Genomic DNA, 13,239 nt, shown 5'->3' with positions numbered 1-13,239 from the left:
AGCATCCCATATGGGTGCCGGATCATGTCCCAGTTGTTCCACTTCCCACCCAGCTCCCTCCTAATGGCCTGGGAAAAACACAGAAGATGGCCCAAGTGTTTAGGTCCCTGCCACCCACGAGGGAGACCCAGATGAAGCTTCTGGCTTTGGCCTGGCCCAGCTCTGTCTGTTGCAACTATATGGGGAATAAACTAGCAGATAGAAGATCTCTCTCTACCTCTGTCTCTCCCTCTCTCTGTAACTCGTTCAAATAAACAAAATCTTAAAACAAAAAAAAAAACCTTACAGTTTACTCTCTCCAGCCAGTGCTGCTGAGTGATGGGCATCTCTTGGGACAAGTGGCACAAGCGCCGCAAGACAGGGAGCAAAAGAAAGCCCTACCATAAGAAGCAGAAGTATGGGGCCGGCGCTGTGGTTCACTTGGTTAATCCTCTGCCTGAGGTGCCGGCATCGCATATGGGTACCGGGTTCTAGTCCCAGTTGCTCCTCTTCCAGTCCAGCTCTCTTCTGTGACCCAGGAGGGCAGTGGAGGATGGCCCAAATGCTTGGGCCCCTGCACCCGCATGGGAGACCAGGAAGAAGCACCTGGCTCCTGGCTTTGGATTGGTGCAGTGCCGGGTGTAGCGGCCATTTGGGGAGTGAACCAATGGAAAGACCTTTCTCTCTGTCCTGTCTGTCTCTCTGTCTAACTCTGTCAAATTAAAAAAAAAAAAAAAAAAAAAAAAGGAGCAGCAGAGGTATGAGCTGCTTAGCTTGGCTGCCAACACTAAGATCGGCCCCCAGCGCATACATACAGTGCTAGTGTGAAGAGGCAACAAGTACCGTGCCCTGAGGCTGGACGTGGGGAACTTCTCCTGTGGCTCTGAGTGTTGTACTTGTAAAACAAGATCATCAATGCTGTCTACAATGCCTCCAATAACGGGCCAGTCCGCACCAAGACCCTGGTGAAGAACTGCATCGTGCTTATAGACAGCATGCCATACCAACAGTGGTACTGCCCCTGTGCTGCCAAGAAGGGGGCCCCACTCACTCCTGAGGTGGAGAAATTTTAAACAAAAAACAATCAAAGAAAATTCAGAAGAAATAGAATGAGAGGAAAAAGAATGCCGTCACCAGCGGTCTTCTGAAGGAGCAGTTCCAACAGGGCAAGCTTCTTGCGTGCATCACATCAAGACCTGGCCAGTTGGCCAAGCAGATGGCTGTGTACTAGAGGGCAAGGGGCTGGAGTTCTATCGAGGAAAACCAAGGCCTGGAAAGGCAAACAAGTCCTCCACCATGTAATAAAGGTGTTTACTGTTCTTAAGAAAAAAAAAAACAAAAAAACTTATGGTTTAGATCAGCTGAAAATGAATTACCTCAGGTTTGCTTATCTAAAAAGTCATTTATTCTGCAAAGTTTATATACAACAAGAGATTCTTACCCATGATATATCCAGAATTGTTAGATCTCAACAATTTTAAAAATCCAGTATTAAAATGGGCAAAGGACATGGATACACCTCTCTCCAAAAATGACATACAAATGGCCACTAAGCATATGAAAATATACTCAGCATCACTAATCATCAGAGAAACGCAAATCAAAACCACAATGAGGGGGTCAGTGCCGTGGTGCACTAGGTTAATACTCCACCTGCAGCACTGGCATCCCATATGGGCACCAGTTCTTGTCCCATCTGCCCCTCTTCCAATCCAGCTCTCTGCTATGGCCTGGGAAAGCAGTACAAGATGGCCCAAGTCCTTGGGCCCCTGCACCTGCATGGGAGACCTGGAAGAAGCTCCTGGCTCCTGGTTTCAGATCGGGGCAGCTCCTGCCATTGCAGCCATCTGGGGAGTGAACCAACGGAAGGAAGACTTCTCTGTCTCTCCCTCTCACTGTCTGTAACTCTACCTATCAAATAAATAGATAAAATCTTTTTTAAAAAAATGAGCTACTACTTTATACCTATTAGGCTGGCTATTAGTAAAAAAACAAATAGGAAATAAGTAATGGTAAGAATTGAACAAAGTAAAGCTCTTGCCCTTTAGTATATGCAGCTGTTATGAAAGATAACATGTGGTTCCTAAAAAAAAATTAAATATAAGGACCAGCATTCTGAGCTCCAGCTGCTCTGCTTCCAATCCAGCTCCATGCTAATACTCTAGGGAAGCAGAAGATGGCCCAAATACTTGGGCCCCTGCCACTCACATGGGAGACCTGGATGAAGATCCAGGCTCCCGGCCGGCGCCGCGGCTCATTAGGCTAATCCTCTGCCTGTGGCACCGGCACTCCGGTTCTAGTCCCGGTTGGAGTGCCGGTTCTGTTCCGGTTGCTCCTCTTCCAGTCCAGCTCTCTGCTGTGGCCTGGGAAGGCAGTGGAGGATGGCCCAGGTGTTTGGGCCCTGCACCCACGTGGGAGACCATGAGGAAGCACCTGGCTCCTGGCTTCGGATCGGCGCAGTGCACCGGCCGTGACAGCCATTTGGGGGGTGAACCAACGGAAGGAAGACCTTTCCCTGTCTTTCTCTCTCACTGTCAAACTCTGCCTGTCAAAAAAAAAAAGAAAAAAGAAAAAAAAATCCAGGCTCCCAGCTTTAGCATGGCCCAACCCTGGCCATTGAGGCCACTTGGAGAGTAAACACCAATGAGAGATACTCTCTCTCTCTCTCTCTCTCTCTCTCTCTCTCTCTCTCTCTCCTGTCTCTCCCTGACTCACTCTCTCTCTCTCCCCCCCGACTCTCACTCTCTCTGTAACTCTGCCTTTGAATAAATAAATCTTTAAAAACAATTAAATTTTAAAAAAAAATTAAATTCTGATCCAGCAATTAGCATTTTGGGTACATACTCATAAGAACAGAGAACATAGACTCAAACATCAATGTTCACAGCAACATTATGCACAACAGTCAAATGGCTGAAGCAACATGTGTCCATAGAGAGAGAGAAGCAAAATGTGGCACATATGTGCAATGGAATATTATTTAGCCTTAAAAAAGGAAATTCTGATATATGTTACCACAAGTATAGACTCTGAAGACATTATGCTAAATAACCCAGTCACAAAAGAACAAATGTTACGATTCCAGTAATATGAGGTACTTGGAGAAATCAAATTCACAGAGACAGAGGGCAGACAGCTGCCTGGGCCTGGGGAGAGAGAAGAATTGGAGGCAGTACTTAACGGATAGAGTTCTAATCTGGGCAGATGAAAATGGTCTGGAGATGAATGATGGTGACAGGTGCAGAATAATATACATGTTCCCATTGCCACAGAACTGTACAATTTAAAATGATTGTAACAAGAGCCCACAGTAAGATGCGGCTTCAGACACCTCTCTCCCATATGGGCACTGGTTCAAGTCCCAGCTGTTCCACTTCCAATCCCACTCCCTGCTAATGTGCCTGGGAATGCTAAAGAAAATGGCTCAAGTACCTGGGTCCCTGCCACCCACATGGAGGGTCCAGATGGAGTTCCAGGCTCCTTGCTTCAGCCTGGCCCAATGCTGACCATTGCAGGTGTTTTGGGAGTGAACCAGCAGACACAAGATCACTCTTGCTCTCCTCCCACCCCTCGCTCTCCTCTCTCCCCTACCTCACCCTCACCAAGGTAACTCTGCCTTCCAAATAAATAAAACAAGTATTTTTTTAAAATGATTATCAGGGGCTGGTGCTGTGGCATAGAGGGTAAAGCTGTCGCCTGCAGTGCGAGCATCCCATATGCGCGCCGGTTCCAGTCCCAGCTGCCCCACTTCCAATCCAGCTCTCTGCTGTGGCCTGGGAAAGCACTGGAAGATGGCCCAGGCCCTTAGGCCCCTGAGCCCATGTGAGAGACCCTGAGGAAGCTCCTGGCTTCTGGCTCCGGATCAGCACAGCTCCAGCCATTGTGGCCAATTGGGGAGTGGGCCAGCAGATGGAAAACTCTCTCTCTGCCTCTCCTTTTCTCTCTGTGTAACTCTAACTTTCAAGTAAATAAATAAATCTTTAAAAAAAAAAAAAAAACTATTAACAGGGCCAGCGTTGTGGCAAAGCAAGTAAAGCCACCACCTGAAACATTGGCATCCCATAGGGTGCCAGTTCAAGTCCCAGCTGCTCCACTTTCCCATCAAGCTCCCTTATGAGAGACCCAAATGAAGCTCCTAGCTCCTGGATTCTGCTTGGTCCAGCCCTAGCCATTACAGCCATCTGGGGAATGAACCAGTGGATGGAAGATCTCTCTCTGCATTCAAATAAAATATATAAATCCTTTTTTTTTTTTTGAAGATTTATTTATTCATTCGAGAGCAGAGTTAGAGAGAGGGAGAGACAGAGAGAGAGGTCTTCTATCCACTGGTTCAACCCCCAAATGGCTGCAACGGCTGGAGCTGGGCCAATCTGAAGCCAGGAACCAGGAGCTTCTTCTGGTTCTCACACATTGGTGGAGGGGCCCAAGCACTTGGGCCATCTTACACTGCTTTCCAGGCCATTAGCAGAGAGCTCAATAGAAAGAGGAACAGCTGGAGCAATTGGCACCCATATGCACTGCAAAAGGAGGCTTGACCTACTATGCCACAAGCGCTGGCTCCATAAATCCTTTTCAAAAAACAGGTATAGGGACCAGTGCTGTGGTGTAGCAGGTAAAGCCATATTCTGCAGCACTAGTATCCTGTATCTATTTCCAAATCATTTTTATCATTCCCAAAGAAAATTCCACACCCATTGCATGTGGCTGTTCCCATTTCCCCTTACATCAGGCCCAAGCAAACACCAACCTTCATTTCATCTCTATTGACTACCCACTCCAGATACCCCATATAAATAGAATTATACATAGAAATACATAGACATAGAACGATACATTTTGTTTCTGACTCCTTCTTCCACTTTACATAATGTTTTTGAGGCTTCCTTGCATGGATCACTGCTTTTTCTCATGGCTAAATAAAAATAATTACCACTGAAATGTAGACATCACAACCTGTTTATCCATTCACCCTCTAATAGACATTTGGTCTGTTTCCATCATCTGGCTACTGTAAATAGTGCTAAAATAAGCATACATGTACATATATTTATTTGAGCACCTGTTTTGAATTCTCTTGGTTTTACAACTAGGAATGGAATTGCTATGTCAAAATGGTAATTCAACTATGCTTTACTCTGATGAACTGTCAAACTTTTCACAAGGGCTAAAACACTTTAACATTCACCAGCATTATATGAGGGGCTCCAGTTTCTTCACATCATGAAATACTTGTTATTGTTGATTTTTTTATTCTAGCCTTCTTAGTAGGTACACTTCATTATGGTTTTCATTTACATTTCCCTGATCACTAGTGATGTTGGGCATACTGGCTCTCTGAATATGTTATTTGGAGGTGCTTCAACAATTTTTTTGGATGGTTCCTAAAAATAAAAATCATTTTTGATACTTTTTCTGTTTTGTATCCAGTTATTATATTTAGGCCACTGATTCATTTTAAGATTTATTTATTTATTTGAAATGTAGAGTTACAGACAAAGAGAGGGAGAGACAGAGAGAAAGGTCTCCTATCCACTGGTTCACTCCCCAAATGGCCACAATGGCCAGAGCTGAGCTGATCTGAAGCCAGGACCTAGGATCTTGTTCAGGGGCTCCTACACAGGTCAGGGGCCCAAGCACTTGGGCCACCTTCTACTGCTTTCCCAGGCCATAGTAGAGAGCTGGATTGGAAGTGGAGCAGCCGGGACTTTAACCAGCGCCCATATGGGATGCCAGCACTGCAGGTGGCAGCTTTACTCGCTACACCACAGCATCAGCCCCAGTAAGTTTATTTTGATAACAACAAAAATCCTGGAAATCAATGAACAGTGTTTTCATAATATGCACTTTCTATTAATGTTGCAAAGATCCTTATTTATGGTGTGAGGTAAGGGTTCAACTTTATCATTTTACAGATGAACATCGAGTTGTCCCAGAACCATTTATTCAAGAGATTCTTCTTTCTACATTGAATGGTCTCAGCATTCTTCTCAAATATCAGTTGCCTACAGATTTACTGGTTTATTTCATAGTCTCTATTCAATTCTACTGGCCTATACTTATATTTCAGTCCGTAGGCCAGTACCATACTGCTTTTTGTAGCTTTATAATTACGTTTTGAAATTGGGAAGAATGAATTCTCTATCCTGTTCTTTTTCAAGATTGCTTTGACTATTTGTGCCTAATGCAATTCCACGTGAATCTGAAGATTAGCCTTTTTACCACAGGAATTTTTTTTAGCTTTATTTATTTTTTTTAATAGAAAACTTTCATTTAATAAATATAAATTTCAAAAGTACAACTTTTGGATTAGAGCAGTTCTTCCCACAATAACCACCCTCCCACCCATAAACTATCCCATCTCCTACGCCTTCTCCCATCCCATTCTTCATTAAGATTCATTCTGAATTTTCTTTATATACAGAAGATCAACTCTATACTGAGTAAAGATTTCAACAGTTTGCACCCACACAGAAACACAAAGTATAAAGTACTGTATGAAGACTAAGTTTTACTATTAATTCTCATACTACAACACACTAAGGACAGAGGTCCTACATGGGGAACAAGTGCACAGTGACTCCTGTTGTTGATTTAACAATTGACCCTTTTATGTATAATCACCCAAGGCTCTTGTCAGGAGCTGCCAAGGCTATGGAAGCCTCTTGAGTTCACAAACTCTGACCTTATTTAGACAAGGCCATAATCAAAGTGGAAGTTCTCTCCTCTCTTCCGAGAAAGGTACCTCCTTCTTTGACGGCCCATTCTTTGCAGTGGGATCTCACTCACAGAGATCTTTCATTTAGGTCATTTTTTGCCAGTGTCTTGGCTTTCCATGCCTGAGATACTCTCATGGGCTTTTTAGCCAGATCCAAATGCCTTAAGGGCTGATTCTGAGGCCAGAGTGTTGTTTAGGGCATTTGTCATTCTATGAGTCTGCTGTGTATCCCGCTTTCCATGTTGGATCATTCCCTCCTTTTTAATTCTATCAATTATTATTAGCAGACACTAGTCTTATTAATGTGATCCCTTTGACACTTAATGCTATCTTTTTGATCAGTTATGAACTTAAACTGATCACTTAAACTAGTAAGGTGGCATTGGTACCTGCCAACTTAATGGGATTTGGATTCCCATGGCAAGTTTTTAGCTTTACCCTTAGGGGTAAGTCTGAGGGAGCACAGGCCGAACTGTACATCTCCTCCCTCTCTTATTCCCACTCTTATTTTTAACAGGGATCAATTTTTAGTTGGGTTTAAACACCTAAGAATAATTCTACCACAGGAATCTTTATAGGATATGAAAATATAGATTGCTTTGGATAGTGCTGTCATCTGAACAACATTAAGCCTTCCAAACCATGAATACAAGATGTCTTTCTACTTACGAGGCTACTTCAAATCTGGGGTGGGGGTGGTAAACATTTAGGCTAACAGTCTACATCCCATTTCAGAGTACCTGTGTTCAATTACTAGCTCCCATTTCCTGCTATTGAAGATTCTGGGAGGTAGCAATGACGGTTAAAGTAACTGGGCTCCTGCCATCCATTTGGAAGACCTGGATAGAGTTTCTAGCTCCTAGCTTTGGCCCCAGTCCATTCTCCCTCCCTCTCCATCTCTCTCTCTCTCTCTCTCTCCTGCCTTCCCTCCCTGCCTCTTAAGTTGAGTTACAAAACAAAAGCATAAAAAGAAGTAGTAGAAAAAGAGCAAGCTCACTGATTGGGGGTGCATGGCAGGGAGGCACTGTGGCAAAGTAAGTTAAGCAGCAGCAATGTGGCAAGCCAATATTTAATATTAAAGTGCCAATTCAAGCCCCAGCTACTCCATTTCCAATCCAGCCTCCTAATGCACCTATGAAGGCAGCAGATAATGGCCCTCGTACTTGGGTCCCATACACACATATAGGAGTAGCAGATGGTATTCTGGGCTCCTGGTTTCAGCCTGACCCAACCTCCCATCCCCAACCCACCATCCTGCCCAATCTCTCTTCCTGTCTCTGTCACTGACTTGAAAGAAAGCTTTGAAGAAAAAAAAAAAAAGAAAGAAAAAAGGAGCTCATGGAAAAATGTAAATAAAAGGTAAGTTTACTTTGGTACAAAAATTTTTGAAATCCATGCACAGGTTTTTCATAGTATGCATTTTCCATGTCCTTTCTGAAGACCCCTTCTATTTAGGTCTTTAATTTCTTTCAATAACATCTTGTTTTCAATTTTTAAATTTTCATAAAGGAGTATACTCCTTTATGCTTTTGGGTGCTATTATAAACAGATTTTTAAGGGTTTTTTTCTTACTATTGTTAGTATACAAAAATATAACTATTTTTGGTACCTACACCTTTGCTCAATTGGTTTATTAGATTATTGGGGGGAGGTCTTTGTGATTCTCTACACAAAGGATCCTATCATCTACAAATGCAGATAATTTTACTTCTTCCTCTCCCATCTGCATGTCTTTATTTCTTTTTCTTGCCTAACTGCTCTGGCTATAATTTCCACTCATTATGAGTAACAGCAGTAAGAAAAAGTATCCTCATCTTGTTCCTGATCACAAGAGAAAAGCTTTTAGTCTTTTACCACTGAGTTAGATGTTAGCTGTGGGTTTTTCATAAATGTTGAATGTTAGGAAATGGAGGGTTCCCTGCTAACATGAACAGCTGTTGGATTCTGTCAAACAGTTTATGCTCCAAATGAGATCACTGTGTGTTTTTTTCCTTTCATTTTATTAATGTGGTGTACTACATTAATTGATTTCCTTATGTTGAACCATGCTTTCATCCATGGGATAAATCCCAGTTGGCTAGGGTGTTTATTCCTTAAATACACTATTAAATTCAGTTTGCTGGTATTTTCTCGGGAATTTTCACATCTGTATTCATAAGAAATACTGATCTCTAGCTTCCTCATGGTACTACTGGTTTCGATATCAGGGTAAGATCAGCCTCAAGGAACAAGTGAAAATGTATTCTTATTCTCTCCCCTCCAATTTTCTGGAAGAGTTTCAGAGGAGTTGCTATAAATTCTTCTTTAATGTTTAGTAAAATTCACCAGAAAAGACATATGGTCCTGGAGTTTTCTTTGTTGAAGAGTTTATTTCTTTTCATTTTGTTTTTTTTTTTTTTTAACTGATTCAATCTGTTTACCTATTATATGTCTGTTCCAACTTATTTCTTTTCTATTTTAAATTTTAATCTTTAATTAGTTTTTAACAGATTCAATGAGATTTGTAGATACAATTCTATGAACATTATATTCCCTTCCTCCCTCCCCTTCTCCCTCATCTTCCCTCATATCAGTCCTCTTTCTTTTGCCCCCATTTTTTTTTTGTTTTTGAAATAACATGTTTTAAAATTATATTACAGTAAAGAGGCTTAATATTTCACAAAATACGTTTAACAAGTAAAAAGCAAAAGGACCCTAGTTTAGTGGGAATACAGACAATGGCTATAAACAATGGAAAAATGACCATTTCACCCACATACAGTAAATGTTAAAGTAATCATAATCATTAAAACTATAGTACTATAACATTTTTCATCACTGGTTTGACAAAGGTATAAAACAAAGTTTTACAAAACTATATTTGCAGCAATACTGATACACACAGACATTTCTTTCTCTTTCCTTTCTTTCTTTTTTTTTTTAATTTTAGTTCCCACATATAAAAGAGAACATGCGGTATTTTCTTTCTGGGTCTGGCTAATTTCATTCAACATGATGTCCTCCAGAGGTGTCCATTATGCTGGTATTTGTAGAATTTCATTCTTATAGCTGAATAATATCCCATTGTATATATATGCCACATTTTCTTTATCCATTCATCTGATTATTGATACTTTGGTTGATTCCAAATTTTGGCTATTACAAACAGTGCTACTAAAAACATGGTGGTGCACATATATCTCTCTTTTATTTTTTAAGATTTATTTATTTATTTGAAAGTCAGAATTACAGAGAGAGAGAGAGAGAGAGGGGTCTTCCATCTGCTGGTTCACTCCCCAGGTGGCAGCAACTGGAGCTGCACTGATCTGAAGCCAGGAGCCAGGAGCCTGGAGCTTCTTCCAGGTCTTCCATGCGGGTGCAGGGGCCCAAGGACTTGGGCCATCTTCCACTACTTTCCCAGGCCATAGCAGAGAGCTGGATCAGAAGTGGAGCAGCTGGGACTCAAACTGGTGCAGATATGGGATGCCAGCACTGCACGAGGTAGCTTTACCCGCTATGCCACAGCACCGGCCCCACAGTTATCTCTTTGATACACTGTGTTCAGAGCTTTAGGTTATATACCCAATAATAGGTCTATTTCTGTTTTTTTTTTTTTTTTTGGTTTTTTTTTTAAGAAATCTCCACACTGTTTGCACAGTAGCTGCACTAATTTACATTTCTACCAACAGTGTATACATATTGTCCATATCTTCACCAGCACTGTTACTCTCTGACTTTTGGCTTTTAGTCGTTCTGACAGGGGTGAGGTGACATCTCATTGTGGTCCTGAGTTGCACTTCCCTGATGGCTATGGATACTGAGCATTTTTTCACATTTATTGGCCATTTATATATCCTGTTTTGAGAACTATCTATTGAAGTCATTTGCCCATTTCTCAACTCGACTGCCTGTTTTGTTGTTGCTGTTGAATTTTTTAAATTGCTGATATTTTTGAGATATTAATCCTTTGTTAGACAGGTGGTTTGCAAATATTTCTTCCCATTCTGTTGGATGTCTCTTCACTCTGTGGATTATTTCCTTTGCTTCTGCGTTTGATACAGTCACATTTGTTTGGTTTGGCTTTTGTTGCTTATGCTTTGGGGGTCTTGTCCAGGAAGTCATCCCCTACACCAATGTCTTGGAGTGTTTCTCCTATATTTTCTTACAGCAACTTCATAGTCTTAGGTCTTAAATTTAGGTCTCTGATCCATCTTGAGTTGATTTTTGTATGTGATGAAAGACATGGAGCTAATTTCATCCTTCTATATATATAGACCCAGTTTTGCCAGCACCATTTGTTGAAAAGATTATCCTTACCCTGCTGGATGGTCTGGGCACTTTTATCAAAATCAGCTGGTGACTGAGGCCAGCGCTGTGGCGTAGTGGGTAAAGCTGCCATCTGCAGTGCCAGTACATCATTTGGGCGCTGGTTCAATGCCCGGCTGCTCCACTTCTGATCCAGCTCTCTGCTATGGCCTGGGAAAGCAGTAGAGGATGGCCCAAGTCCTTGGACCCCGTACCCATTTGAGACATGGAAGAATCTCCAGGCTCCTGGCTTCAGATCAGCACAGCTCCGGCCACTATGGTCAACTGGGGAGTGAATCAGTGGATGAAAGACCTCTCTCTCTCTCTCTACCTCTCCTTTGTGTAACTCTGACTTTTTTTTTTTTTTTTTTTTTTTGACTGGTAGAGTGGACAATGAGAGAGAGAGACAGAGAGAAAGGTCTTCCTTTACCACTGGTTCACCCTCCAATGGCTGCTGCGGCCAGCGCACTGCGGCCGGCGCACCGCGCTGATCCAAAGCCAGGAGCCAGGTGCTTCTCCTGGTCTCCCATGCGGGTGCAGGGCCCAAGCACTTGGGCCATCCTCCACTGCACTCCCAGGCCACAGCAGAGAGCTGGCCTGGAAGAGGGGCAACGGGTAAAGAATCCGGCGCCCTGACCGGGACTAGAACCCGGTGTGCCGGCGCCGCAAGGCGGAGGATTAGCCTGTTAAGCCACAATGCCGGCCAAAGAATTAATTTTGGGTTCTAGTGATTCTCCACATTGTCTTCCCAATCTATTTCGTTTATCTCTATTCTAATCTTCATTATTTCCTTTCTTCTACAAGCTTTGAGTTTAATTTCCTTTTTCTACTTTCTTTAAAATATAAAGTTGGATTATTTAGTTGAGCTCTTTGTTTTCCAATATAGGTATTTACATTACTGATTTCCCTCTGATGGGTTGGTGTTCAGCATAGCAGTTAAGATGCTACATGGGAAGCCCACATCCCACATCAGAGTGCCTGGGTTTGAGTGCCAGCTCTGCTCCTGATTCTGGCTTCCTACCCGTGTAGTCCATGGGAGTTAGCAGATGATGGATCAAATGTCTGGGCCCCTAACACACACACATGGGAGACCTACATTGAGTTCCTGGCTCCTGGTTTCAGCCTGGCCAACTTTGGCTGTTGTAGACATTTGAGGAGTGAACCCAGCAGATGGCATCTCCCTGTCTCTCTATCTCTCTGCCTCTCACACAAAAAAAAGAAATTTTCCTCTAAGCACTGCATTTACTGTATCAAACAAGTAATGTATATTGTTTTCATCTTCATTCACCCTTAAATTGTTTCTAATGCCCCTGTGATTTCTTCTTCAACTTGCTTGTTATTTAAGAGTATGTTGTTTAATTTCCATATATAGTTGCTCATTAATATGGAAGATTTGTTCCAGTACACCTCAAGGACACTAAATTCTGATGCTCAAGTCCCTTATACAAAATATCTGTACATAATCTATGCATATCCTCCTATATATGAGTACTTGAAATTATCTCAAGATTACTGTAATACCTAATACAATATAAATGTGATGTAAATATTTGTCACACTGTATTTTTTAGGGACTAATGATCCCCAAAAAAGTCTGTTCAGTACAAATGCAGTATTATTCTTCCAAATTTTTCAATCCATGGCTGGTTGAATCCACAGATACAGAATGCATAGATACAGAGGGCTAACTACTTTTCCAGTATTTCTTCTATTACTGATTTCTAACTTGATTCTATTCCAATTGGGAAAGATAATTCGTATGAGTTCAGTCTTAAAATTTATTGAAATCTGTTTAAGGATTTAACATATTCTACAGAATGTTTTATGAACACATACTTGAAAAGAATGAATATTCAACTGTTGCTGGATATTCTGTGTAAGTATGGTATGTCAAATTGTTTTATACTGCTGTTCAATGCCTCTAACTTCCTAGTGATCAATTTTTAATTTTATGTTTATTTATTTGAAAGGCACAGCAGGGAGCAAGCAAAAGAGAGAGTGTGTGAGTGTATGTTAGGTCTTCCATAAACCTGTTCACTTTCCAAATGCCCACAACAGCTAGGGCTGGACATCCAAGTCTCCCATGTGGGTAGCAGGGACTCAAATGCTTGAGCCATCATCTGCTACCTCCCAGGTTGTACACTAGCAGAAAGCTGGATTGCAAGTGATGCCAACTCAAAGCCAGGAACTCTGATATGGGATATAGGTGTTCGAAGTTGCAGCTTAACCTGCTATGCCACAAGGGCAGTCCCTCCTTACTG

The 13,239-nt window shown here is 42.1% G+C and overlaps 1 protein-coding gene and 1 pseudogene across 10 annotated transcripts in view; one reads left to right on the top strand and one right to left on the bottom strand.

Moving 5' to 3' along the window:
• Nucleotides 1–13,239, bottom strand: part of STAU2 (staufen double-stranded RNA binding protein 2) — a 360,539-nt gene that overhangs the window by 327,488 nt on the left and 19,812 nt on the right. The window lies entirely within an intron of this gene.
• Nucleotides 319–1,281, top strand: LOC133758173 (small ribosomal subunit protein eS8-like; annotated as a pseudogene).

Source organism: Lepus europaeus, chromosome 4 (genome assembly GCF_033115175.1).
Source record: "Lepus europaeus isolate LE1 chromosome 4, mLepTim1.pri, whole genome shotgun sequence".
NCBI lineage: Eukaryota > Metazoa > Chordata > Mammalia > Lagomorpha > Leporidae > Lepus > Lepus europaeus.
Note: the sequence above shows the minus strand (reverse complement) of the source record. Positions and strands in the feature narration are given on the sequence as shown.